Here is a 26,656-nt window from a genome sequence, read left to right as displayed (position 1 = left end):
TTGAGTTAGTGTAGGGTAGGGCTTATAGCTAAGATTAGAGTAGATTTCCAGGTAACCAGTGTAAAGCTATGTGTGTGTCTGTGTGTCTGTGGGACACAAAACTGACGGCGAGACAGAGGGGCATGAAGAAGAAAAGTGTGCCTGCTAATTATAATCTTTCTCACAGCAACTAGCTTTCCCATTTTTCTTATTACAGATATTTTTGCACTCAAATAGACGGGCGATATGGGATCTGGAGGCTTCTGAACAGCGTGTGAGTAAATAGCTTGTAAGTCAGATTTATTCTTACAAGTCAAACACCTTTATAAAACATATTAACTCAAAGCAATCTGATGGTTTTGTATGTATGGAAAAAAAAGATTGTGGTCTAAAAATGGTGATATTTTCACAACACACTGTGTCATAAGCGAATATAACTAGTCTATGTTTCTCAGTAATTTTAACAGAAATAACATTTCTCAAAAAATACACACATGACTCTTCAACATAATATAATCGTTTTATGGAGTGTTTTAATTTTTCACACTAACACAATGTTTTTCAAGAGATGTAATTTAAAAAGGTGAACTGAGATCCTGCAGTTAGTTAAAAGAAAGATGTAAAACATTTTGTGTGTCTGTGATGAGTTTAAGCTCACTTAAATACAAAGTTCTCCTTCTCCATTGACCACACTGAACCTGAATATTGAGAAAATGTAGGTTGTGTTTTTTCAGCAGACTTGTTATGCGATGAAGTTAGTTTCAGAGCTTGGGGAATGTATTTTCTCCAGGAAGTTGTAACCTATTTAGGAGTTTTTTTTCAACCCATCTTTAGCACAAAAAAAAACAACCTACCAAATCATTACTGACAGCAGTCCATTAGGAAGTCTGCTGATGACCAGAGTGGACGTGGTGTCCTGTTTTTAATGTTATGCAGCAGCACTTGCATTCACCTCCTCTTTCAAGAATCTTTGAGAATTTTCTTCTGACCATAAAACCTTTGGTAAATCTGTCTTCAAGCATTTCTTGGCTGGATCGTGGATTTTAAACCTGTGTATCTGACTTAGAGGCAGTGCTGGTCAAAGACCACATGGCGGTCAAGGTGAACGTTAATATTGGTCACCCATTAATGATCAAAATCTAGTTTAGAAATTATAATAGTAACTAGGATTATATAGGATTGTGATAATAAACTGATACAACTGAGTAATTAAGTAATATTTAAAAAATATAATGCAAGAATATGACTATGCAAAGACATGAACACTTACAAAAAAGATATATGTAACACGTTAAATCATTAGTGATACTGAACTGTTGAGTTTGTTTTTCCCAGTAATTCTTGTGTATTCAAACTTAAACCATGTATTACAACCACATATTACGTCTATTTCTTATGATACTGGTTGTGGCACCTAAAGGTCTGCAGAGAAACACCTGTTATGGTGGCATTGCAGTAAGCTAATCTTAAATTGAGATTAAGTAATTTACGTCATGTTCTTAACTAAAGTATTTTTTATCTGCATCATCATCAGTTTTTATGAACAGATCTTTATGTTTTAGAAAACATGTCAAAATTGATAAAAATACTGTAAAAAACTGAAAGAATACAGTCACTTAAAGGGGACCTATTATGAAAAACACGTTTTTTCTTGCTTTAACATATATAAAGTGGTCTCCCCTCAGCCTGCCAACTCAGAGAAGGAGGAAAGCAACCAAATTCTGCAGTGTCTGTACAGCCGCCCGGATGAGCTTTCTAATGTGATGTGGCTTCTACAAGCCGTTCAGATTCTGCTCACTTTCGTTACGTAACCAAAATGCAATTTACATCAGTTGGCCTCCGATGTGTGAAACCACGCCCACAACTAAGGCCCTGTCCCAATACTCCCCCTAGCCCTCGTTTTCATCCCTACCCCTAAATTTTGCGCGTTCGCGTGAGGGTAGTGGTGTCCCAATTCCTCTTTCTACCTAGGGGTATTGACGAAAAGTAGTGTAGTGGCTATGAATCTCTCCCTACAGATGTAGGGATTTCCGATCCTGACTAGCTGATCTAGGGACAAAAAAAATTCCCAGAATGCTTTTCGTCGTCATTTGCAGACTGAATCAAAAAAAAAAACATGGTGGACATTTCTTATTTTTTAGTGAATAAAATCAGTATTTTGAGTTAGTTTCTGCATAAAAATGCGTTTTGATTACATTTCTAGCGAGAAATATATATTTTACTTTCATAATATTCACTCAGTGAATGTACAAAATCACTAGTTTGCCCGTTGTTCGCGAAGATCACGCCAGAATAAAGGTGATTTATGGTTCCGCGTTACACCAACGCAGAGCCTACGCCGTACCCTACGCCGTACCCTACGCCGTACCCTACGCCGTACCCTACGCCGTACCCTACGCCGTACCCTACGCCGTACCCTACGCCGTACCCTACGCCGTACCCTACGCCGTACCCTATGCCGTAGGCTCTGCGTTGATTTAACCCGGACCCATAAATCCGCTCCGGAGCCGGCAGGCAGAAATCTCAAAATTTTCAGAGCAAATTTCTTAACAGGTGTAGCTACGACTGTTAGATTTCATCTATTAAACCAACATTTATCTTCCTAAATAATTTATTTCAGCCAGCGGTAATTCTCACCTGCAGGTTTCTCGGGACGATGGCGCAGGTTGACCTGGCGATCACGTCTGTACCTGAGCTGCTGCTGCTGCTGTGCCCCGGACCGGCGGTTCTTCTCATCTCCGAAAACATCGTGTCAAATTTCTTAACAGGCGTTATTTGGATAAACTGAGCCCAGGTTGGGGATCTTAACGGTTACTTTTACGCCTGAAAAAATATTAAAACTTAATTAGAGATGCACCGTTCAGGATTTTGAGTGCCGATCACCGATCTCGAAAACCAGTATCGGCTGATCCCGATTTTGTCGATCACCGATCACAGGGTGAAATCCATAAATTCGTAAATATTGTTGTCTCATGTACACGACACTGACATTGTATTATTAGGTATAAAAATTAGGAGATTAGGTGTAAACTCGGTTTACAAAGAGTAAGTGTAGTTTAGTAGCTTCAGCTTTCCTGTGGTAATAATTATGTACATGTGACCAACACGGAAACAGCAGACATGTCACTCTTTAAAAGTTGATAGAAGTTGCAAACTATAAACCTTAGTTTTCCTGTGGAAAGAGGAATTAAATCTTAAAATAAAAATTAATTATGAATTATTAAGCTTTGTGAAAGCTTTAGTGATAGCATCCGCCGCGTGTGAGGAAACTCTTGTGAGTGAAGTGTTGTGCAACTCGGGTAGCTTAGCTGTCCAGTTATCGAAGGGTTATTAATAATTTTATTCAACAATTATTAATAATTAATAAAGTCGACTATTTATCAAATTGAATGACCAATATGATAAATAAAATCCTCGGGGCACCACCCTGTTCCTTAAGCAGGGAAATGATAACTTTTACAGCAGAATATCAGTCTCAGAAATTAAGGTTTATGCCTAATACAGTAATTGAAGGGTGAAATTCGAGCACTAGGCTCTGCTTAAACAAATCAATTTGTGACCAAATCTTGCATGAAATAACAACAACCACTCATTAAAAATCAATCAAAATTTATTTACATACGGGTATCAAAGAAGATGTAAATGGATACCCAATAAATCCCGATGGCAGAACTTAAGTATTATAAAACAATTAATTAACTAGAAAAACATCAATAGAAAAATATGACATGAAAGTTAAATGCATGGAATGGAAAAAAAGAAATCAAAGCAATAATAAAAATAATATCACGAACATGTACGGTTTAAAATATTGTGGCTGCATAAAGATGGCTGCGTTTTTTAAAGATGGCGGAACTGTAACCACGCCACGTGCAATTAGAACGGATGGTGATCCCGGTGCTTAAACCGTGATCAACTGGCGAAACGGCGCTTTAAAACATGAATGACTAGCAGAAAGTAGTGACAACAAATTGATGACAACAGTCCTGATAATGATGCTGATGTAATCCCAGCTCTGAACACAGATTTAGCTCCGTAACACTCCCAGTTAAACTCATACACCCAGGATTGAATGAATGAATGAATGCTGAATTAGTGCCGTTGCGCGTGCTCCTTTTTTTTCTCTCCCCTTTTTCTGCGGCAGCCAACTTTGAAAACTCAATATAGCCTACTCCGTCTGAAGAACTTTCAAATGTCTAATAAGCTTCGTTATGTTGTGATTCTTTTGCAATATTACTCCTCATGGTATCTCCTTTGGACACACTTTGCAAACTGCAAATTTGTTGTCCTTTTCAGACATTGTAAAACTCCCGCACCGGCGAGGCCGGTCACGCCGCCTCAGCACCGCTCGATCTGAGATGCGGGAACGCCCGCGCGGGCGGCGTTTGTTGTTGTAAACGTCATCAGATCGGCAGCTCTGAACTATTATTTTTCCGATCTCCGATCAAAGCCGATAGGGCCATTATCGACCCGATCCCGATCGGGGGCCGATCGATTGATGCATCTCTAAACTTAATAAAGTGGCATATTAACAGCGCTACAGCTGAAATTAAAACAGCTTTTGACTCTCAGCTTCCTGATTTTAGGGGTGGTGCTGAAAGTAGGGGTAGTGGGGGTATTGGGACAGGCCCCTGGGAAGATTTCAAGTGCCCTGAAATCTGTCCCTTCTTTTTTAGGGGTAGTGATTGAAAGTAGGGTTAGTGAAAGAAAGTAGGGCTACTGAAAGAAAGTAGGGGGAGTATTGGGATTGAGCCTAACTCCGCCGGCCGGAGCTTCAGCCATTTTTTCGTAGCGGTGTATCGCGTCATTCAGGCAGCCAATCAGCACAGAGCCTCATTATAATAGCCCCGCCCACTCAGAATCCCGCATAGATAATGAGGTTAGAGAATGGGATCCTAAAGACATGGCTCAGAGGCTGAATTTCTAATTTATTTAGCAAAAACAATCAAAAGCTTGTTTTTAATACATTCAAGGCCTGTTTAAAATAGGTATTACATGCCATAATAGGTCCCCTTTAAATCATTTTTGAGAAAATGTATAGAATTATCGCATTAAATATATTTAAAATGAAAGTAAATAAATAAAATGTTACCTTTGTCAACAGCAGAAGTGTTATGCAGATTCCTCAAAATGAAAGAAAAAATGATGTGATATATACAATATACAAATATGCTCTCAGCCTTGCCACAAAGTGCCCTGGGAAGGGACTCTGAAACCCACAATGCACCCTAATATATGCATGTGTGAAAAGTATTGTATACTGTATATAGAGTGGATATATAAAAAGAAGTCCCACATGTGTGTGTACGTATGTGTGAATGCAAGTGGTCAGAAAAACTCAGGTCAAAAAGCTGCTTCACCATATATATACACATACATCTATATATATATATATATATATATATATATATATATATATATATATATATATATATATATATACATATTTATGCACATTTGGTACAGTTTTATTTATTTTGTGTACATTCATTGAAAAGGGATTCATTTATTCATATAGATATATTTACAAGGGGTTCTATATGTTCAAAATGTGTGTGTTTGCACGTCTGTACATGTATATCTATTTATATATAGATACATAGATACATACTAGTATTAACATTGTGATGCTATATACAATGGTTTTACCACGTCTGAAATTAATCAATAAAATGAAATGAAATTTCCAGAGTGAAAAGCATTTCACTGTGGTTGCATTTTACCATTTTATTATTTTCTTCCTGATAATACAGCGAACCTAAAACTTATGAATAATTCATAGTAATATACATCATTTCCCTTCAGGGATTTATAAAGTATTATTGAATTCAATTCAATTCAACACTAATAATAGCACAATCTTCCTCATTACTCAAATGAACCTCAACTGGAAATGAGTCAGAAATTGCGTGTTGGAATAGGGACAAGAGCAGACTACTAATAACTGTGGATGCAGTGAGTGATAGGAATCGAAAATTGGCTTGATTTCCTGTTTGTTATTTGCACAACAGATGCCTCCCTCTCGTGAATTTTTTTCACCTGACACACTATAAAAGTGTTGAAACACCACACATGCGCTTCATAGAATGACAGAAACTTTGCTAATTGTTGCATCATACCCCATTGGAGTGGAGTGCTGATCTCTGGGTCACCCTCAGCTAAACAGAAACAGATGAATTCACGTTTTAATAGAAATAAAATTTGTAAAAAATGGTGTACAGGTGTTAGTTTAGTCCCATGTTGTAGCAGATGTGTTATTCTCACTCTCATATCGTCTTTTGTTCTTTGGCCTGTCTTCTCTCCACCCTGGGTGAATGCGAATCGATCCAGCTTCTGCACTTCATCTTCATGAACAGCTTTTCTAGAGACTCAAACACACACACACACACACACACACACACACACACACACACACACACACACACACACACACACACACACACACACACACACACACACACACACACACACACACACACACACACACACACACACACACACACACACACACACGCCTCTCATTCAATCTTGATAGTTCACTTTCCCAGTGGACAGGACACACTGGAATTAATTTTCCCTGCCAGTTTTGGACACGCACATATTACACATCCACAAAGAAGCGCATATAAACACACTTTCACCCTTTATGTGTGCAAGTTTGTGTGTGCAGTGTGTGGACACTAAGGAGAACTGTGAAGTTGCTCATACTTAGTATTCCCTTAGTGTTTCACACAACAATATTGCAGTGTGTGTGTGTGTGTGTGTGTGTGTGTGTGTGTGTGTGTGTGTGTGTGTGTGTGTGTGTGTGTGTGTGTGTGTGTGTGTGTCTGTGTATAAAGGCTGAAATTCAGAATGGTATTGATTAAAAACAGCAGGGGGTGAGTGTGTGAGCACTGCAGATAGCTCGCTCACCTGCCACTCTGCAGATACACATGGACACACACAGTCACACACAAACATTTGAACCGTCCACTGGCTTCATTACAAAAAGCCTGTCTGGCTTTCGATATGATGTTAAAAAATGAAATCAAACAATTTTAATTCAGCTTTGAAGGAGGGAATCTTTGAAAATATGTTGGGCGGCCATTTTCTCTCTTTCTTTGTGATGAAGAACATTTCATTTTTTGACATGGCTTGCACTGACAAATGGACGACATTTTCCCTTGCTCATTACCAAAGAGAGCCAATCTGACCAGTTTTACGCTCTAAATTGTCAGCTTTACCATAGTGCTGAGCTGGGCTGGGAATGAGAACACAAAGTCTGGAAAATGAACAATGGACACGTTGGAGATTAGATTATTTTACTTGCACAACATTGCACAAGTTATTGAAACTTCAAATCAAGAGTGACTTGACTCCCCATATTCCCATGTTCACTCAACTGCAGGAGACTGTAGCAAGTCTATAGAGGATAGAAACAGTCAAAGAGTAACAATTTGTGCAAGTATAAAGTGAGACATCTTCTACTAAAGACTACTGTGCAGCAGTATTACAATATTGTAGGCATTATACACTATTAGTATTTCTGGAGCACTCACCTCCATCGTCTCCTATGAAGTTGAGTGAACAACCTGGGATGTGCACTCATGGAAATATCGGTAGTGAAACCAAATGTTTCCCACTTGTGAACAATTGTTCACAGTGTAGAGCGGTTATTCAAAAATAGTGTCCAAGCGAACATTTGGAAATAGGTTTAGCTGTTTCCGAATTGAAGGGGAACAACAGCTGCTTATCTAAGATTATTGCTGATGTATTTCTTTTCTGGCATTGTGTTGAAACACCTGAAAGCCTGAAAACCATTTCACTGCTAAAACATCTGCTTTTATAGATGTGTATCTCCTGATGATCAGGTTTTTTTTTTTGTTTTGTTTTGTTTTTATGCATTTTGGTTTAGTTGTTGCTCAATCACTAATAACATGATGTAATGTACAATGGGTTGCCGTGTATCTGAGATTGTATCTATCCGCCATCAAGATCTTCTCAGTAGGAGTGTGTACTTTCTTTTTTGCAAAACTTTATATACTGTACCATAATTAATTGATTTCTCTTTGGATATGAAAAAGGTATTTTTGAATTTAATTTGAATATAAATACCATGTGACATCCTAAGTACTCACTCACCACCATACTACTGGGGGGCTGAACTGGATAACAGCCAACACCTTTTTCACCTATCACAGTGGGCTTCGTAATATCAAATCAGCAAGAAGATGATGATCAGGCAGCACATCCTGTCTACACGCTGGTTTGGGACAACAACCGTTTTCACCACGCCGTCTGGATACACACACGGTTCAGCAACAACCAGTAATTTATAAATGTCTGCCTTCCACCATACTCCCCTTAGAAGCCCATTAGAAGTGTTTTTCTCAGCATGGTGGTGGAGAGTCAACAACCAACAACCCTATAAGAGAGGAAATCTCCTACAGGCCATGCATTTGGCCTGTGGTGACATGGAGTCTTGACAAGGCTGGATCACTGGACCATTGCCTGGCTTAGGAACATATACCCTCTGGGGCAGATGAGCTCCTGTGGTCTGTCTGAGCACAAAACCACGATGCCAAGACAGACCAGATTGTTGTATAAAGTGGATATTCTAGCTTTACTTGCATTATACAGTGTTCCTTCTTTTACATTTTCATCCAACTATCTTCTTCCACTTATCCGGGGTCTAGTCAAAGCCCACACTTCCCTCTCCACAGCCACTTCGTCCAGCCCATCTGCACGGACCCCACGGCGTCCCGAGCTCAGCCAAGAAACATAATCCCCCCCAGCGTGTCCTGGGTCTTCTCCGGGGTCTCTTCCTGGTGGGACGTGCCAGGAACACCTCACCCAGGATGCATCCAGAAGGCATTCTCACCAGATGGCCCAGCCACCTCACCTGGCTCCTCTCCATGTGGAGGAGCAGTGGCTCTACTCTGAGCTCTTCCTGGATGGCTGAGCTTCTCACCCTATCTCAAAAGAAGAGCCCAGATAACCTGTGGAGGAAACCTCTTTCGGCTGCTTGTGTCCTAGATCTCGGTCACTACCCACAACTCGTGACCATATGGGGGTAGGAACGTAGATCAGCTGGTCAATCTCCTGCTTTCCCTATCTCGTGAACAAGACTGGCTTCCCTAGTCTTTACTTCCATCCACTAGTTGTCCAAACTCATGAATTATTTGTAATGATGGAGGTGAATTTGCATATAATTCACCCCTTAAAAAAAACAACATATTTCTTATTCACATACTTGTTATATATGTATTATATTGCTGTGCATTGTAGTGGCCAGGTGATGTGTTGCTTCTATAAAACACATTTTAACAAATGAAGGGTAGGAATAAAATGTATAGTTAATCTGCATTTCCCATCATGCTTGTTTTTTTGTTGGTACCATAGATTGCAGACCATTAGGCGCACTGCATTATAAGGCGCAATATCAATGAACAGGTTTATTTTCATACATAAGGTGCACTCACATTTTAAATCATTCGTCTTCAACAAATCCACAAATAAAAAGTGGAGGTAAGCGTAGTATTACGTCCTGTTCTCTGATTGGTTCATTGTTGCCAGCGATAGCGGACACCTTAAGTTAGTGTGAGGTTGGAACAATGTTGTAGTCCAACATTTCATTATAATTGATTATGATACAGATTTGAAAACTGCATTTATGGGAAAAACCTAATGTTGGCTTGACGTCTAATGACAGTAAGGTAACACTGACTAGATGTTGTATGATGGTTGCTTGCCAGCGCTACATAATTAGTTATCTAACGTTGTCTGACGTTTCCACCCGTATCCAACCAAGGACTGACTTTAATGTGTCAGCTGAACGGTCCGACTATCAATCAAGCGGAGCAGCTTCGCTACGAAAGTCACACTAACACTGCTCTAATTGAGCACAGCATGCCACATAAAATTGGTTTGAGGTCAATAAGCACAACAAAATTCGTACATAAGGCCCTGGATTATAGGGCGCACACCCAATTTTTGAGAAAATGTAAGGCTTTGAAGTGCACCTTATAGTGCGGAAAATACAGTAAATTGGAAGCAGTTTCTCTTCGGCTGGTGGGTACTCTTTCACCTGCTGCTCCCGAACTATGCTAAACTCCCTTCCGTTGAGATGAACATGGATCAAGTTTCAAAGATATCTGCAAATTGTAAAAATAACAAATCACACACAATATGAACACTGTGAAATCGGACAACAGCAAACAACATTTATCTGCACTGCTCATTTACACGCGCTTTTGTTTGCAATTGCTAAAAGTTTGGAATTTTTCATGCTTTCTGGAGGATTAGTAAGTGGATATCTGACTATGAGACACAAACGAGAACAATGTCAATTGCAGTAAAGATGACATGTACATCATGGAAGAATAAAGAGAGCAGTGTGAGGAACAACCCCAATGCATCATGGGACATCCCTCAGCAGTCGCGGCACTAAAAACTAAAGGGGTGGTTCAAGGTCACCGCAGCCAACCCTGAATATAAGCTTTATAAAAAGGAAGGCTTTAAGCCTAATCAAAAGTAGATGGCTGTGTGTCCTGAACACTGGGAGATGGTTCCACAAGAAAGAAGCCTGATAACCACAAGTTAGCCTGAAGTTGTTGTTGGGATCAGGTTTTATAACGCAAAAAACTGCATTCAATAATATCATAGCTGCCTACGTGCATAGAAGAAAACCCATTATGAAAATCTGCAACAAAGGTTATGTCCAGCAGAGTTTTGAGGTTGCTTTTCGTACTCTGGTGTGCGTGACCATCTAGCATGGATGCCCATGTGATACAAGTTTACAGTCATGTAATGTGAAAAGAGATTTTTCCCAACTCAGAGTTACAACACTAATGTGCACGTGGATCAGTCTCTTCTTAAAACAGCTTTTGGACTAAGTTAGAAGCAGAGGAAACGCATTATGACCTCTGAAATTCTGTAGCACTTACATCATTTTACCCACAAAACATGTTTTGTTGTCTCACAACCTCGACCATGGGTCTTTCAGGACCTGAAAGTGCCCTTCAGTCACAGCAGACTTCAATGGATCATTTTACTGAGGAAATGCACTTAGGTTATTACTTTCTGGCATTATCCTACTTATAATAATGATGTTGCTAATTTAGCTGAAACTGCTCTCATGTTTACAGAGATTCTCCTCCAGCTCCACGCACAAAATTGCAGAGGCCCATTTGCTGAAATTTTAACTCAGGTTTTCCATAAAACTACTATTCAGTAGCTTTTATGAAAGAGGCGAGATGCGGCGAAATGCATGCGTGCTGTTCATTATATCTCTGACTGTCTGTCTTTCCAACCATATCCATGTCTTTTCCTTTCTTCCGTCCTCCCTCTCACTGCTTCCCTCTCTCCTGCTCTCTCTTTCCACACCAGTAGGTTTTAATCACTGCTGTAATTGGCAACTCCCTGCTGTGCTTGTGAACACACACACACACGCGCACACACACATACAGACATCCTCCATCTTGCTGCTGCAAATCCCTCTGGCAACGTATGTGTGAGTGTGTGTGTGTGCGTGTGTGTGTGTGTACGTGCGTGTGTGTGTGTGTGATGGGGAAAGGGGGGCAGGAGGGAGCGATATGGAGAGATAAGTATAATGAAGGAAGGAGAGTTTCAGAACTGCAGGCCAACCCAACAATCTGTTTGCTGTGAAGCGCTGTGTGGAAGTGGAGCCGTGCAGCCAAACTGTAATTATCGGAGGGAAAAAAGGCACGTTTTAAGATTTATAACACAACATTGTGTTGGAGTTACTGGGGAAGCTAATGCAGCCCTAACTTGGTCAAATTAATAAGCACCCTAACTGCATGCCACTTTATTCTACCACAGATAGCTGCACTCTCAGATTACAGAAATCAGGCAATCTGGGCGCAGGCCCGGGTTTCAGTCTGTTTGTCTTACGTGTGTGCACAACACGCACGCTCACTTATTCCATTTCAAAACCATATACTGCTGCTACTAGTGCCCTGATTTAACTCAAGTGTAGTACACAACAGTGGTGGGCAAAAGTATACTAAAATAAATTTCAAAATAAAATTGAAAGAAAATGCTTGTAAGTGTATCAAAATAAAATACCATCTCTACATGTATGAAAATAAAATATTTTACTTTTGCATTTTTGAAGCTACAATACTTTGCCAAAGGAGTTTCTATACTCAGTTGACTAAGTAGTCCAGAGCTGGGCCGGGTGGTTTTGGTGGTTTTTACTGTTGCCTGACAGTTGGGAGGTTCTTGGTTTGAACATCTGGATGGGGCCTTTCTGTGGGGAAGTGGACTGCTCTCCTTGTGCTGACTGGTGAAGTTGGCTGAGCGCTTCTGTGGCCCTGCGTTGGACTACCTGTCCCAGGTCTACTGTTTTTTGCCCAAAGATGGCTTGAATATGCTCCTGATTTGAACATGGAAGCGCACACACAAACAAGTCCAGTGGCTGAGTCACGGCTCACACCTTCTTACAGGAGCGCCGCACATTTATCCTGTGTTTTAAACACATGAAACCGTCTAATGGCAGCGTGCAGTGTTGTTGTTAAAACAACTATGACACAGTTTGCTGTTTTACATCCACTGCACAGCTGACATTACCCTGGAAGCACCAGAGTAAATGTTAGTGGAGTCGTTTATGTCTCACTCCCATTAAAACAGTCAGTTCTGGATAAAGACTATGCCTGGATTTCTATAAAACACAAAAACACTGAAGAATGTTACACCCATTTGCTTTTTTCTGTGAATAAACTGGAGCTGTATGTTACTCTTCTGTGGTGGAATAATTTTCTTGTGATCTAGCTGGTCAAGGCTTGAACAACACTTCAGAGCCTGTGTGCATCGTTTTTCTCTGATGTGTCATCTTAGACATCTCAGAGAGTGTATAGTGTTTTTAAAATACAAAATTTCAAGTACTAAAGCACTTTGTTACAAAGAACATGGCATATTTTTTTAATGCTCAAGTACAAATAAAAAAGTACATTTCGTTTTTTGGAGTATGTATTTCAAATTGATGTATTATTAAACGATGCACTGCTCCGATACACGGCATGCAGATCGTGAACGTCATAATCTGCAACAGCCAAAACAGATCCCCAGTTCGTGTGCCGTTTGCAGGAAGTTTTCCAGTGTGCAGCTGACCAACTCTGTCCTGCAAACTGAATCCCAAATGTAAAGGATCATACGGCAGAATCTTGGCCTAGCAGTCACACGACTGGCTTGCAGTTATTCCGTAAAACAGTCACTTTTAAGGAGCCATTCTACAGATATGACAACCGTCATATCGGTAAGCAGTATATTGTATTGTATGCGCAAAACGTGGTGGGGTTTGAACTTATGAAACATGATCAGACAGTAACATTCAGCTTGCCTGTCTGACACGAACCAGGAACTAAGAAAAATTGCAGTTCCATGACTACTTAGTAAGGGTTGCCACCAAAGGAAAAAAATGTCTTAACTATTATCCTTTGGTGGCTTGGAGTTTACATCCACGACTGTGCAGCGGATGAATTTTTATGTACCTCATCAGGTAAAATGATATAACTCAATTATTTATACAAAATAATTATACAAATATTTGTATAATTATTGGTGTGATGCTTTGATTGACAGCTGGCTAAGGGTTAATGGCTGACTGTCATCGCTGCTCATGCTTAGTGACTTGACTTGACCTTTGACCTGATGATTATACTAACAGACCAGTACAACAAGGCTAATTATTCAAAAATCAGCTCATCATCCTGGTGCTTAATCGGAGCTCCGTCACTGATTGTTTGAACTTCAACAATATTCATTTCCAGTGTTGTTTCAATAGGGACATCAGGACAGATTTGATCAGAACTTAAATTCAAACTTTATTCCTCATTTCACCTGGGAAAACAATGAAAAGCAACAATAATTAGCAGCATAGATCAGCATGAGCTAAGCTAAACTGGGATAACTAACTTTGGATTCAAGCAGCCTCCAGGATAGCCCATCGTTTTTAGATTAACTGGGCATTGTGGGATTGAGTCCTTTCACTTTTCACAGAATTTCAGGCTTCAAACAGTCTTCAGAAAACTTTGGAAGACGTTCCACTTGTCTTATGCACTATGAATGCAACAAACAACCTCAAAAAATGAACACAAATCTCGACGATAAAGTCTTTGCATTGTTTTCTTCTTGCTTTTCCTGTTTGAGAATCAAACTGGGGGAAAAATAAAGCAAAAACTGAGATTTTCTTTGTTTGTTTGTTTGTTTTTTCTGCTTTAAATCCAAAACAGAACAACAGCAGGCAGGAAAAACAAAAATGGGCATTTTTTACTCCAAAGACGGATTGTAAAAGAGGAAACGGAAACAATGCTGTGTTCGTGGCTACTGAGAGTGCTGCTGAGAGGGACGTGTTTCTGTTTTGTTTTGTTTTCTCTCTCTCTTTTTTTAAGGGAGCATAGAAACCTCGCTCTGTTTATTGTGTTTTTTATAACATTAAGTGCAGTAATCAGATTATATTTCTGTGTGTGTTTTGCTTTTTAAAAGAGATTAACAAGACTGATACTTTTTTCCTTATTGCATTGTTCTCACTTTGTTTTAATATTGGGGGAGAAAAAAAATCTGATTTGTTTCTGAAACAAAAAAAGGAGATTTTGTTACAGTTGTTATTCACAGTTTATTAATCATCGATATCGATTTTCTGCTCAAAAATATCCTAAAGAAGTTCATTTCGTCTACAGCATTTGCCTCTGCCTAGCTAGCACAGTTGCATCAATGGGCCTTTGGATTTTAACATAATTTCTACAGTGAAATTGTAAACCCTGGTTGGCTGTTTTCTGTAATAAACATCATAATCACTTCTCCTTCGGGTCTGTGTTGTATTTCCCTCCATTTTATAACCCATAAACAAGACACTGAAGACTAAAAGTGTTTGAAATTAGCCACAACAAGTACCAGGGCTACCAGAGAACTACCAGTTTGCCTCTTTTAGGGGATTTTTAAAATTATTATCGTTATTTTATTTTATTTTATTCTCTATATTATTAATGTATATGAATGAAATTAAATCCTAAAGCAGTTTGAACAGCTGTTGCCAATGGTTTATTGTGGTAGGGCCCGGCCTCTTTGTAAATCCATTCACGCTGCCTAGAATAGCAGTAAAAGAGCATCTACACAGATCTCTCCTGAGACAGTCTTCTGATGCCATCATGTTGCAATAAAAGTTCATATTTCCAGCACTGTAAGAACAAATCAGAGATGGCAGATCAATATAAATTAACTTTCTGTGGCACAAATGCATGCAGTGGGTGTAAAAACGACCAAATACACTTTGAAAGGTTTTCATATGGGAACAGAGCAGGAGGCATATGCTTGCTGGAGTAAGCTGAGGCAGCAGTATCCCACCAAATCCCACACTGTGAGAAGCACATGACAATGGCCGCGCTAAACCCACTGCTAAAGAATCCCAGCTTTATGGTTATCATGCCACATTGGCCATAGAAAGGAAAGTTTCATGCTTGTGTGTTTGTATGTGTGCATCTTTAATGTGGGTCACCCCACCATGTCTAATGGCCCCTTGCTGCGTGCAGCGTCCTGCGCTGAGCTGCTCCCTGCTGTCACACTCACACACACAAACAAATGCGGTGGCGCAGTGGGGGAACTTTTGGGGTGTCCCTCACCCTAATACCCTCCACAATACACCACTGCTGCATCTGTTGCTCCTGTTCTCAAACTTGAAAGTTGGTTGGTGAGGTGCGAGCGTGTCTCCGCTCTCTCCTGGGTAGACCCTGTCCGCTCTCCTCGCCGCAGCTCCCTCCTCTCGCCCTTCTTCTTCTTACTTTTGATTTTAATCCCACTCCTGAGAAGGGTTGTTATTTTTTGCCATTTTTCCTCATTCTTAGATGACTGGGATTGGATTTAACAAGCTGATGGGAGACAGAGGTGCAGACATGAACCTCTGTAGGCCTCCATCCAGCACACAGCCATCAACTGCCTCAGGTGATCAGGTGAGACTCTGCACTACACAAACCTAATGCACCACTGTCACTTGTTTTATGCAGGTTTTGCCTTGCATTCAGGCTTTACAATGTACAAACAGGTTTAAAAAAATATTTCTATTTTTGTGCATCAAATATAATGTCATCAGTATTAGCTCTAAAACGTGAAACGGCATTGTGTCAAGATTTAGTCATCATGTGCTTTAAAGTATTTTTTGTCATTACTAACATTGTCAGTTGTAGGGTGGAGTGTAAGTTGGTTGTGCCGTATCCGCCTGCATGAAAGTGGATTGTTTCAAGACAAAGATGCCAGAATTTGTCCGTGGAGGCATTAATTAGAGAGGAAAGAAGAAAAGCAGCATCATAACCATCCGAGCACTGCTGTTTTACTTCCATCCATCCCAGAGAGGAGAGGAGAGGAGAGGAGAGGAGAGGAGAGGAGAGGAGAGGAGAGGAGAGGAGAGGAGAGGAGAGGAGAGGAGGGGGATGGGTGAGGTACAGATTGAGAAAAGGGGAAGAAAAGAAGAGCGAAGAGGGAGATGCTAATAATTCAGTTTACCACAGCCAGACCCAGCCCATCCCCACTGTGCCACTGAACCCAGTCATAACACACACGCGTGCAGCAACTGAACGCGTGAGGAAGGTGAACACGTGGACCCGAACTGTTAACCCAACACTAATAAGGACAAACTTGCTGCCCAGCTCATGTACGGTTACTTTAATATACAGATGTATTCAAAAATCAACCATACATATTTATTACGACCTATAAAGTGCAAAACACACTCCTAAGCTCGCAGACGGAATCTCAGCCACAGAGAAGCCAGTTACGTCAGTATATTTTCACACTGCGGTACTGTCTCTTTGTCTGCTTGTCGGCCAGCCAGCTGTAAGATGGAGAGCGAGAAATATGCTTTTAGCGGATGATTTCGTAAGACAGAACACAGGCTTTTGTCATCTTTGTCTCACTGCACCATTGTTGTAATATTGATTTGTGTCACAGTGATTAGTTTGGTGTTTGCTCTCTTTTTTTTTCTTCTTTTTTTTTGTTACAAGTGGGGATGGCAAAAAAAATGTTTGTGTAGACGGGAGGTTGTGTATGCGTGAGCAAGAAGAACAGTGCACTGTTGGCAGGGCATAGTTGTGCGCTTTACAAGAAGCTTAGCGGGGAAAACTATAGCCGCATGCACGTCCACGGGAACATGCTAGCGCGAATCTGGTGTTCGTGGAAACGTGCAACCTTTGGTGTAACCGTCCATAGCATCGTCTGATGTTGTTGCTGCCACAGACACACAAACCACGGGGGGCAAACACATAACAACGTGCACCGAGATACTAAAACTGAGAATAAGTTACATTGTGGTGCAATCAAACGCATCCATAATCCTTAGTTCACACCTCTTGCTGTGTTGTGTTGTTTTCATTGTCCCGCCTTACAGTAAAAGCAGCAGCTAGCTGACCCACCCAAGCCAGCGACAATGCCCCTGCTGGAAACAACCGCCCCCCGTGTCAGCTCAGCTGATCGCGATGCTCTGAAGACAGAGCACAAAGCATCGATACGCGGCAGACATGGGCACCAAATTAATCCCCAGATGTGCATCGTGATGCACACGGAGACTGGGCCTGGGTGACGGCGGTTTAAATACAAACACAGATGAATTTTGGCGGTGATGCCAGGTTTCTTTTCACTGCTCGCAGCGGGAACCTACCTTTAGAAACACAAACACACACTCACACACACCGTGGACTGAACTGATAGGATTAGTGACTGCTGCTATAGTCCCTCTCATTCTTTCACTCCTTCTTCTGCCTTTGTAACCTCGATTATTCTACTATCTATCTATCTATCTATCTATCTATCTATCTATCTATCTATCTATCTATCTATCTATCTATCTATCTATCTATCTATCTATCTATCTATCTATCTATCTATGAGTATTTTTCATTGATATTCTGGATTTGAGGGTGATGTCAGCTGTCCGTCATAATAATAAAAATACAGCGGGGCTGAGACAGACGTGTTTTGCAGAATACCAACGACAGTGGAAGTGTGCGTGTGCGGAGGATATCGGCGCCGCTGCAGAAACCTTCAAACGGTAGCCGTCGGCCAGCTCTCTGCTGTCACAGCGGAGCTGATCTAATAAAACCTGCAGAAGTAGCTCCTGTTTAAAAACAGCATAAAAGCGTTGATCTTCATTAAAAATATCAAACGAAAAGCTCTAGTCCAAATGACGTTTTGTAGTGAAAAAGGAGTGCTTCCATTCAGGCGCATTTGTCCTGTTATTTCCAGCCCTGATATTATGACAGCGACTGAAACTTTATCTATTTGCTACACGTTCGTTTGTGAGGCTATCGAAAGAGTGTTAGTTTTTCCTCTGTGTGAAGGACAATGTCCCTATTCTGAGGAGAGTGTGAGTGTAGTGTTGACACATGTTAGTGCTGGCTGATTAGTCCACACATAAAGGAACATGCAGCCCCTCCATCACCATTCAGCCATTTTGTCTCCCTGTCTGTGCATACTGCTGGATTGGATGTTTGTGTGTGTGAGACAGGCTTTTGTTAAGGTAATGCTTCGGAGAGAGGACGGGCGAGGGAGAAGAGACCATGAAAAATTGCACAGACCACAGCCAAGTCCCATTGACCCAGCAATGCTTTTTATCCTTTAATCTCGGCAGATCAGAATCACACGGCCTCAGCAGTTTTTACACCAACAAAAGTCCAGATTTGATATATTTACGGGGACATACCGAAAGATTAAATATATTTAATGATAAACGAACAGAAGTGACAAAGGTGTTGTGTAAGGCAGTGTGTCAGATCAGCGTTTCAGTGTCTTAAATGGATTAACAGAGCGGTCAGTGAGACAGACTGTCAAAGTGGCAGCCAGAACCATTGTTTACAAGCTTGTGTCGCTTCTGTCGCTTCACATTTTTGTATGATGCTGATTTGTTTCCCTAGACTTTCTCACAGTGGCAGGGCGGGGTTTGCGCAGATTAGTTGTGTAATATTTTTGTTGTAAGCATAAAAGTTGGCACTATCATGCATTTTCCTTTTTTTATGATTAATGTTTTTTCAGTATTGCTTCATGTGAGCAGGTGGGGCCTGATACATTACAGTGTAATCAACATTTATCTTGCTTTTTCTTTTAAATATTGCTATTTTACAATTAAAGGACGAAGCACAATTTATGATTCAAATAATGTTTTATGATTTTAAAAATCATGTAGCATACTAAATTAAATAAGAAGAACTTTCCTGCCGAAAAATCGTTTTAAGTCAATAAATATTATTCATTTATTAATTTTAAAAAAATTGCAACATGTTCTACTAAATATTTGTGCCAGTGCTTATGTCATTTGTATTTTTGGCAATATTTTTCTTTTTTAAATTTCACGTGATATTTTTTAAATGACACAATCTTTATTATTGTCAGACATTTCTTCTGAGTTCAGACTTTGTCTACTGTTTTTATCTACTATTTTATCTACGAATGCTGCAAAGATGTGACCTATGTAAAAACATGCAAATGCGACCCATATTTTATAGCATTGAATTTTGAATGACAATATATACAGAAGCCCATCACAAACAGCCAAATCCAAAAGATTTTATTTTCCTACAGAAAACAGAGATAAAATAGAAAAATCAAAAGGGAAAAAAACTTTTCACTAAATATTGCATTTTGTTATTCTTTTTTTGTTCTATTTGTTTTGTTTTTTTATTTTATTTTACTTTTTCCTCACCATTACACCATGGCGCTGCCTTGCTACATAAAACTGCACACAATAAAAATTAAAATCAAGAAATAAATACATTTTAATTAACTGAATGATTGTTTTTGCTGTTAGATTTTATAATTAGTTATCACTAATTATACTGCATTTGTGTGATGTATTTATGATCTATATTTTTGATATATTAGTATATTTAAATACCAAACTGACTGTATTTTTATTTTCATGGAAAAAGTAAAATCATGAATCAGTTTTGCTGGTTTGATCAGCAGAGCTCCCCCTCTGGCTTTCAGGTGGCCTTACATCTGTTACGCACCTCATTTGGTGGATTGAATATCTGATGTTGTATCAAAATTGTTCATTTAGGTCTGTTCATTTCTGATTTTAATCCAAAATATAGAAAACGAAGGTTAGTCCCAGCTGTGTAGTTTATAATCAGTATAGAGAAAAATATGCGTTCTTTTTAAAAAACTAAAAAACATGCATATGAGTCTTAAGTTTGTTAGTTTAACCTCCAACAATTTATTTATCTTTAGAAAGTCAAAAATATTTAATCAATCAAAGTTATAAGTGCTGCAGATTTTGATCAATGATACAATTTAATGTCAGTTGCTATACCAACGAGGATTGTGATAAAAAATGTACATTTGCAGGAGCTCTTCATCAGTCCTCTTGCAATGATCCAAACCGTCAATTCTAGGGAAGCTTCTTTCATATTTATCACACTACGTATTTCTATGCCTTATCTCTCGTGATAATAAACACCTGCATGTTTCAGATTTGTTATCAGTGTCTGGATGTCTTATCTCTGCAGGTAAAATGTATGTCTATATGTATACACTTAACCTTGCCTCAAACAGAATAAAATGATAAGATTGTAATCATTTTAAGTGCTGTGAATTCAATAGGACAGTAATTATACCATCAAGGCCTCAAAGTCACGTTAAGTCAAACGGTATCGCATTCTTCTCCCGTCCTTGGAAATACTTTTTTTTTCCCTCTATTGAGAGTGTTTTCAACATTGACAGGCTGCACAATGCTGCGTGTGTTACTGCACATGTTGGTGGGTTTTTTTTTTTCAATATAATATTTATTTTTCATTCTGTTGAAAAAAATGTTTTTTTAAAAAGAAGAAAAATAGTTAAGGCGACAAGGATTTTGAGTGTCTAAAGGCTTCAGAAGAGAGAAAAGTGGGGTCACATTCATGGGTGAGAGATCATTACGTTGCATGAAACTTTGTACCACCACTTAATTTGAAATTAATTTAAAAAGGAAGAGAGAAAATACGATTTGATTTTATTTCCTAAAGGTGCTACCAAATTATTGTTTTTGCTTTTTTTTCTCTGCATCAACACTGTGCAGAACGCGCAGCATTAAGATGACTTAATGTGTTAGAATGAACTACCTTTTAACATTTGCAAGTAGTGTGTTGTACTAACCATCTCTTTGACTATTCGGCCCTTGTAGCTTTGATTGAGGCCTCTGCTGAAAGCTGCTATTCTTGTCCAACTGTCTGTGTGAGCCCAAATGTGCTGTTGTACCCGTTTTTATCAGAGGTTTTACATCCAAAAACGCTCTGTGTTGTCAATTTTTCACCCTTTCTTTTCTTGTCTGTATCACTCATTTGCCCTATCACAAACACACACAACCACACACACGCAGACAAAGTCAGGCGGACCTACACAGGATCAGTCATGCTGGAGGTTGTCTTGGTGCCAGCCTGACATTTTTGTCTGTAAGCTGCTTTGGAGCAAAAAGAAAAATTATAAGGTCTATTCAAAATGTTTAGTACTTCTTACGACGCATATGCCTCCATGTGAATAAGTCATTGAGGGGGAGGGAGGTAATTCAGTCCAATTCATTCTCACTTGAATCCATTTTAAATGTGAATACAAACTGTCTTTGATTTGCTAATCACAGAGTCCCTGCTCTTCATAAAATGAATCTAACAAGCCTGTCCTTGTCTCTATTGAATTGTTTGGGAGGCTTCCTAAATTGATTAACAGAAGGTGAGCTGCAGACAGCCGTGCAGGATGTTACGCTACGCTGTGGAAAGATGCTTTGAGATAAATATGATACAGCTGTTTGTCTCAGTTATATTGCTCAAATGTGCTGGTAATAACCGCGTTATAATTATGAAACAATTGCATAACAAAATGAGTGGAAACATCAGCTCAGTCGCGATTTATTAAATGAATTTGAACATAATCAATGCTCCTCGTCTCAGTAGAGGTCTCCCGCACGGCTCAGGTTTCACTTACAGACTTAAACATGGTCTACTTTTACAAAAATGATGAAAATTGCCATCTGCACGTGCAGTATATTCACACATTTTGACTAGGTATTTAGGTCATATATATATATATATATATATATATATATATATATATATATATATATATATATATATATACACACGTATATATTTCCTTCCCTTCGTTTGTCACACAAAAGCTGTAGCACTAGCAGCGATACTCGCTGGCGTCCTCTCCGGTTTGAGTGAGTGATGTTTTCCAGCTTCCAAACTAAATTGCAGCTTGAATAAAAATCGACAGCATCTGAAATATTGTCCGCTTTATTATCTCCCATCAGAATATTTTTCACCCCCTCTCTATCTGGGCATGTTGAAACCCTTTCTAATAATAAAAGAATAATAATGATAATATAATGATAATAATAATAATGATGCCCTGCTGTGGATATGACACAAATGGCATATAAATCCAGATGTGACATGCTTTAATAAGCAGCTGCTGACGATAATCCATCTGATAAATGACTCTGAGGAGCTTTAAGCCCCCTCAGCTCCAGTAGCTCTCCATGAGGAGTTTAATTTCAACATGACATCATGAGATGTAATAAAATATCAAGGGGCAGTGTGATGGCTTAGCGCATCCAAAACACATTCACAGAGTTGATTGAAATCCACTGTGAGACAACTCTGTCTTTCTGCCTGTCTGTCTGTCTGTCGTGTATTTAATAAAACAGACGCATCGTGTGGAAATGATTTGGAGCAGTGCTGGAGCAGAAGAATAAAACTGCACAAAGCTGTGAACGCAATCTGTGGCCCCCGTTGCTGCGCCGCTCACCGTGTTGTGCTGCTCCGTAACGGTGTGACGGATGCAGAGCAGGAAATCTCAGCAGGATTTTACACACACATCTCGGTGCCTGTACGACACACAGCTGCATCATGTAACCGTGAATAGCTGTCACTCAGACCCTCAATTTCTTTTCGCAGAAATTGGTACGAGTGTTACCTTTCTGTGCAGGATAGATGCAGGATGGAGGACCTTTACCATGGCAACCACTAATGCAGTATAGATGCAGGGACCGAGTCTCAGCGATTGTAATAACACAGGGTTCATGGAAGGCAGGTGAAATGTCATCCGGGCTGTTTAAATGGGCGCCTTTGATGTCTAGTGCGGTGAACTCTTAATCCCACTTGGCTCTGCTGTGGAAATCAGGTTATTGTTTCCTGTATTAGTTCAGCACCACAGTATTCTTTCTATTCAGGCTCCGTTCAGCAGCTTGTAGCCAACAAAAGAGTCCCTCCTCAACATGGCTTCCTGCACTGCATTACAGCCTCACTTCATTTCTGTGTCAGCCTCTCCATCACATTGTTTCCTATATCGGCTTATAAAACCCAATCCTAATAATCCTCCTGTAGTTGAGTCAAGGTTCTGGTCCATGCGGTGTCCTCTCACCTTCTTCTAGGATGTGAATTTTGTCTCTTCCTCCACCTCCTCTTCACACACCGGATTACAACTGAGTTTAAAACAGGGACACCTACCAGGCTCACGCCGAGATTCTGTTAGGATTGATTTCTGTTTAATTGGCTTTTATTTTGCTTTTTTGCAAAGAGAGAACAAGAATTCAACTTAAAAAAAATAATCTGCGGTGAATTAGACAGCGAAATGTTCCCATGACGGATAATATTATAGTTTTTAGAATATACAGGTTAACAAACCAAATAAATCTGCACATGAACAACAATTCATGTGTTTGTGAATCAAGTAATTTTAGTCAGAACCACAAAAGCAAAAGTTTGATGCACTCAGAGGCACTTTGGAAAAAAAGAGAAAAGAATAAGTTAGGATTTTTTTGCCGTATGAAATATCTTTTAGTAAACAGAAGGATGTAAGTTACAACCCCTAACTACCGTTATTTCCATGTGGCCTTGTCGACCACACTTCCCTGACCTGCTGCTGCTGTGTGTGTGTGTGTGTGTGTGTGTGTGTGTGTGGGTGTGTGAGTGTGTGTGTGAAGGCATATTTGTTTTGTCTGCCCCTATCTATAGCTTTGAGCTGCCCCTTTCTTTCACAGCGAGAGAAAGAAACCACACCCCTCAGCCTCAGCTCGCCTATGTGTATGTGGCGCTTTGCTCTCCTGGGATTTGGGGATTTCTGTTCGCCTCTGCTCTGCAGCAATGGCTACGGTGCACCAAATACTTTTACTTCTGCAGGAAATTCATGTGAGATGTTTTATAAAATCTATTGTATCCACTGCATTATTGAAACAAACAATCAAACAAAAAACACACCGTTACATATGCTTGGTTGCACACATATATATATATATATATATATATATATATATATATATATATATATATATACATATATATATATATATATATATATATATATATATATATATATATATATGTATATATATATATATATACATATATATATATATATATATATATATGTATATATATATATATACATATATATATATATATATATATATATATATATATATATATATATATATATATATATATATATATATATATATATTATAGGGCCTTTTCTGTTTGCCTATGACATGCAAAACTAACAGAAATTTAAATATAGCATGTTCACACTTAAGAAACACATGAAATGCACAGACATTTCTATTTCATTACAGATAGAGGAACGTATGCACACATGCGTTAACACACTTAGTGGGATTTGGCCCACAAGAACTGATTTTGAATATGACCTGCTCCTCTTTTGTGAACGTAAAACCCAATGGGACCAAAACATGCCAGGTTTTATATGACTGTGTCACACCTGGTATAATGCACTGTGTTTTATCATGTTTCCTCTGTTCAGTAAGAGTTAAAGGAGCATATTCCCTGTCCATACATGCAGCCTCGTCCTCATCACATATAAAACCTGATGACTGCACAGGTGGACGGCTGGTGCTGGAGCTAAAACTGTTAACATGTTTTAGGAACCCATGCATTCAAATTTTGAATATCCTATTGTAGCCTACATTTCTGTTTCATAAACTGTCAGACACACATGGAAAACACTGTCTTGGACCATTTAATCAGTCACTACAGATGTCAACATTCTTCAATAATTAACATCGACGCTGTTCTCATTTGACGATGTCGTCACATTTTTTCTGTCTGACGCCAGAAATTAGGAAAGCTGAAATCCTCATGTTTTAGGGCAGATTATTTTGAAAGGGACATGACCTCAGCCCTGCACGACATGGGATAGTGGCCAAAGACACTAAGATATCAATAATAATTCAGCTGGTATGAACAATCCATTATTTTTTATATAATAAGAAAAATGATAATGATAACAGTAATGATATCTTTGTATTAATAAGGACCTATTTTCATTTGACCTTACAGTAAGAATTTTGTCTTTTTTGAAATCTGTCTTGATATCCATATCAGTCTGTATTTGTCAATCATTTCCAGGAGTAAATATTCATCGAACTCCTCTCTCTGCCTGGGTGGAACATGAAATGGCATCTCCAGCTGGAAGAGCGAGCGCTGTGTGGGCTTCCTGAAGTGGTGCAGCTCAGGGTCAGCGGAGAGCCACAGCGTGCTCGGGAGCAGAACAATCTGTGTTATTTTCAGCACAGCGTGTTGGATGAAGGGCCCTTCTGCAGGCATTATGGATTATTCTGTGGCAGGATCTCGCCAGGATCAACCAAAATGGGATGTTTAACCTCACATGTTCTCTCTTGTGATAAACCAGGATTGAGAGGATTGAGTGTGACCCACATCGGGACTGCTTTCCAAATGTATTACCTAACTTCTCATGAAAATGAATGAAAATATTCTATATGCTGTGCACATCTGAAATACTGACTTCAAAGAAGTGTCACTAAAGCTGAGCTGGTCTACAGTTTATTTAAAGTGAATAAATGTGTTTGCTTTGGGTTTAAAAAGTGACCTGATGAACTATCTAGTAATATTTGTCACTGACACTCAAATAAAAGTTTATAGTTGAAAGCTCCCACCTTTGCCCTCACTTTTTTAGAAATTGTTTGCTTTTTATATTGTGTTGAGTGTATACTGTTCACTTTGACAGGAGGGAGTGTGATTGGCAGGACTAAATATAACAGACCGAAAGTACAAGAATAAAGCTGCTGATGCTGATTATATCTATTTGTTGCAAATTCAGCCATGAAGTTACAACAAATATATTCTATGTAGCACAAATTAAGCATAAAAACCTGACACAGTTTATCAGTACAGAACTTTTACAAGAGATGAATGCAGTTAACTGGATGCAGACTTTCATAGACAGCCCAGATTAAACTTGATTGGGATTTTAACAGAAAGTAAATCAGATGTTCAACTCGTGTGGTGTTTTTAATCTAGACTCAGTGGTCACATACGGATGAAGTGTGACAAGCTGTTTGTGATTAAAACGTTGTGGCAGCTAAAGCCCATTTCTGGAAGCTGCAGTGTCACAGTCTCTTGAGACACCGTCCACTGACATTTCCTGCCCGATGCATCGACTAGAATCACATCTAGGAAACAGGCCACACGGATGTGGGGAAAATTGAAACATGCTCTTTTGTCTATGCAGTGATGTGCTTCTACGTTTCAATTTAAATAATAAGCCTGATCTTAATAAATCATAATATTTATTCACATAAACAGTAAATCTTCCTTAAAATGATATGTTAATACGGGGTAGACCACATTTCACCCCTACAAAGGCAGGGGTGCCTTTTTATAAAAGTATAAAAGAGTTCACAAAT

General features: G+C 39.4%; 1 long non-coding RNA gene across 1 annotated transcript; it reads left to right on the top strand.

The window, feature by feature from the left end:
* Positions 1-25,899, top strand: LOC133440911 (uncharacterized). The gene is made up of 3 exons (XR_009782377.1): positions 1-268; positions 15,819-15,923; positions 25,359-25,899. It is a non-coding gene; the product is annotated as an uncharacterized LOC133440911 (long non-coding RNA).
* The last annotated feature ends 757 nt before the right edge of the window (positions 25,900-26,656 follow it).

Source organism: Cololabis saira, chromosome 3 (assembly GCF_033807715.1).
Source record: "Cololabis saira isolate AMF1-May2022 chromosome 3, fColSai1.1, whole genome shotgun sequence".
Lineage (NCBI taxonomy): Eukaryota > Metazoa > Chordata > Actinopteri > Beloniformes > Belonidae > Cololabis > Cololabis saira.
This window is presented reverse-complemented; position numbering and strand designations above follow the sequence as displayed.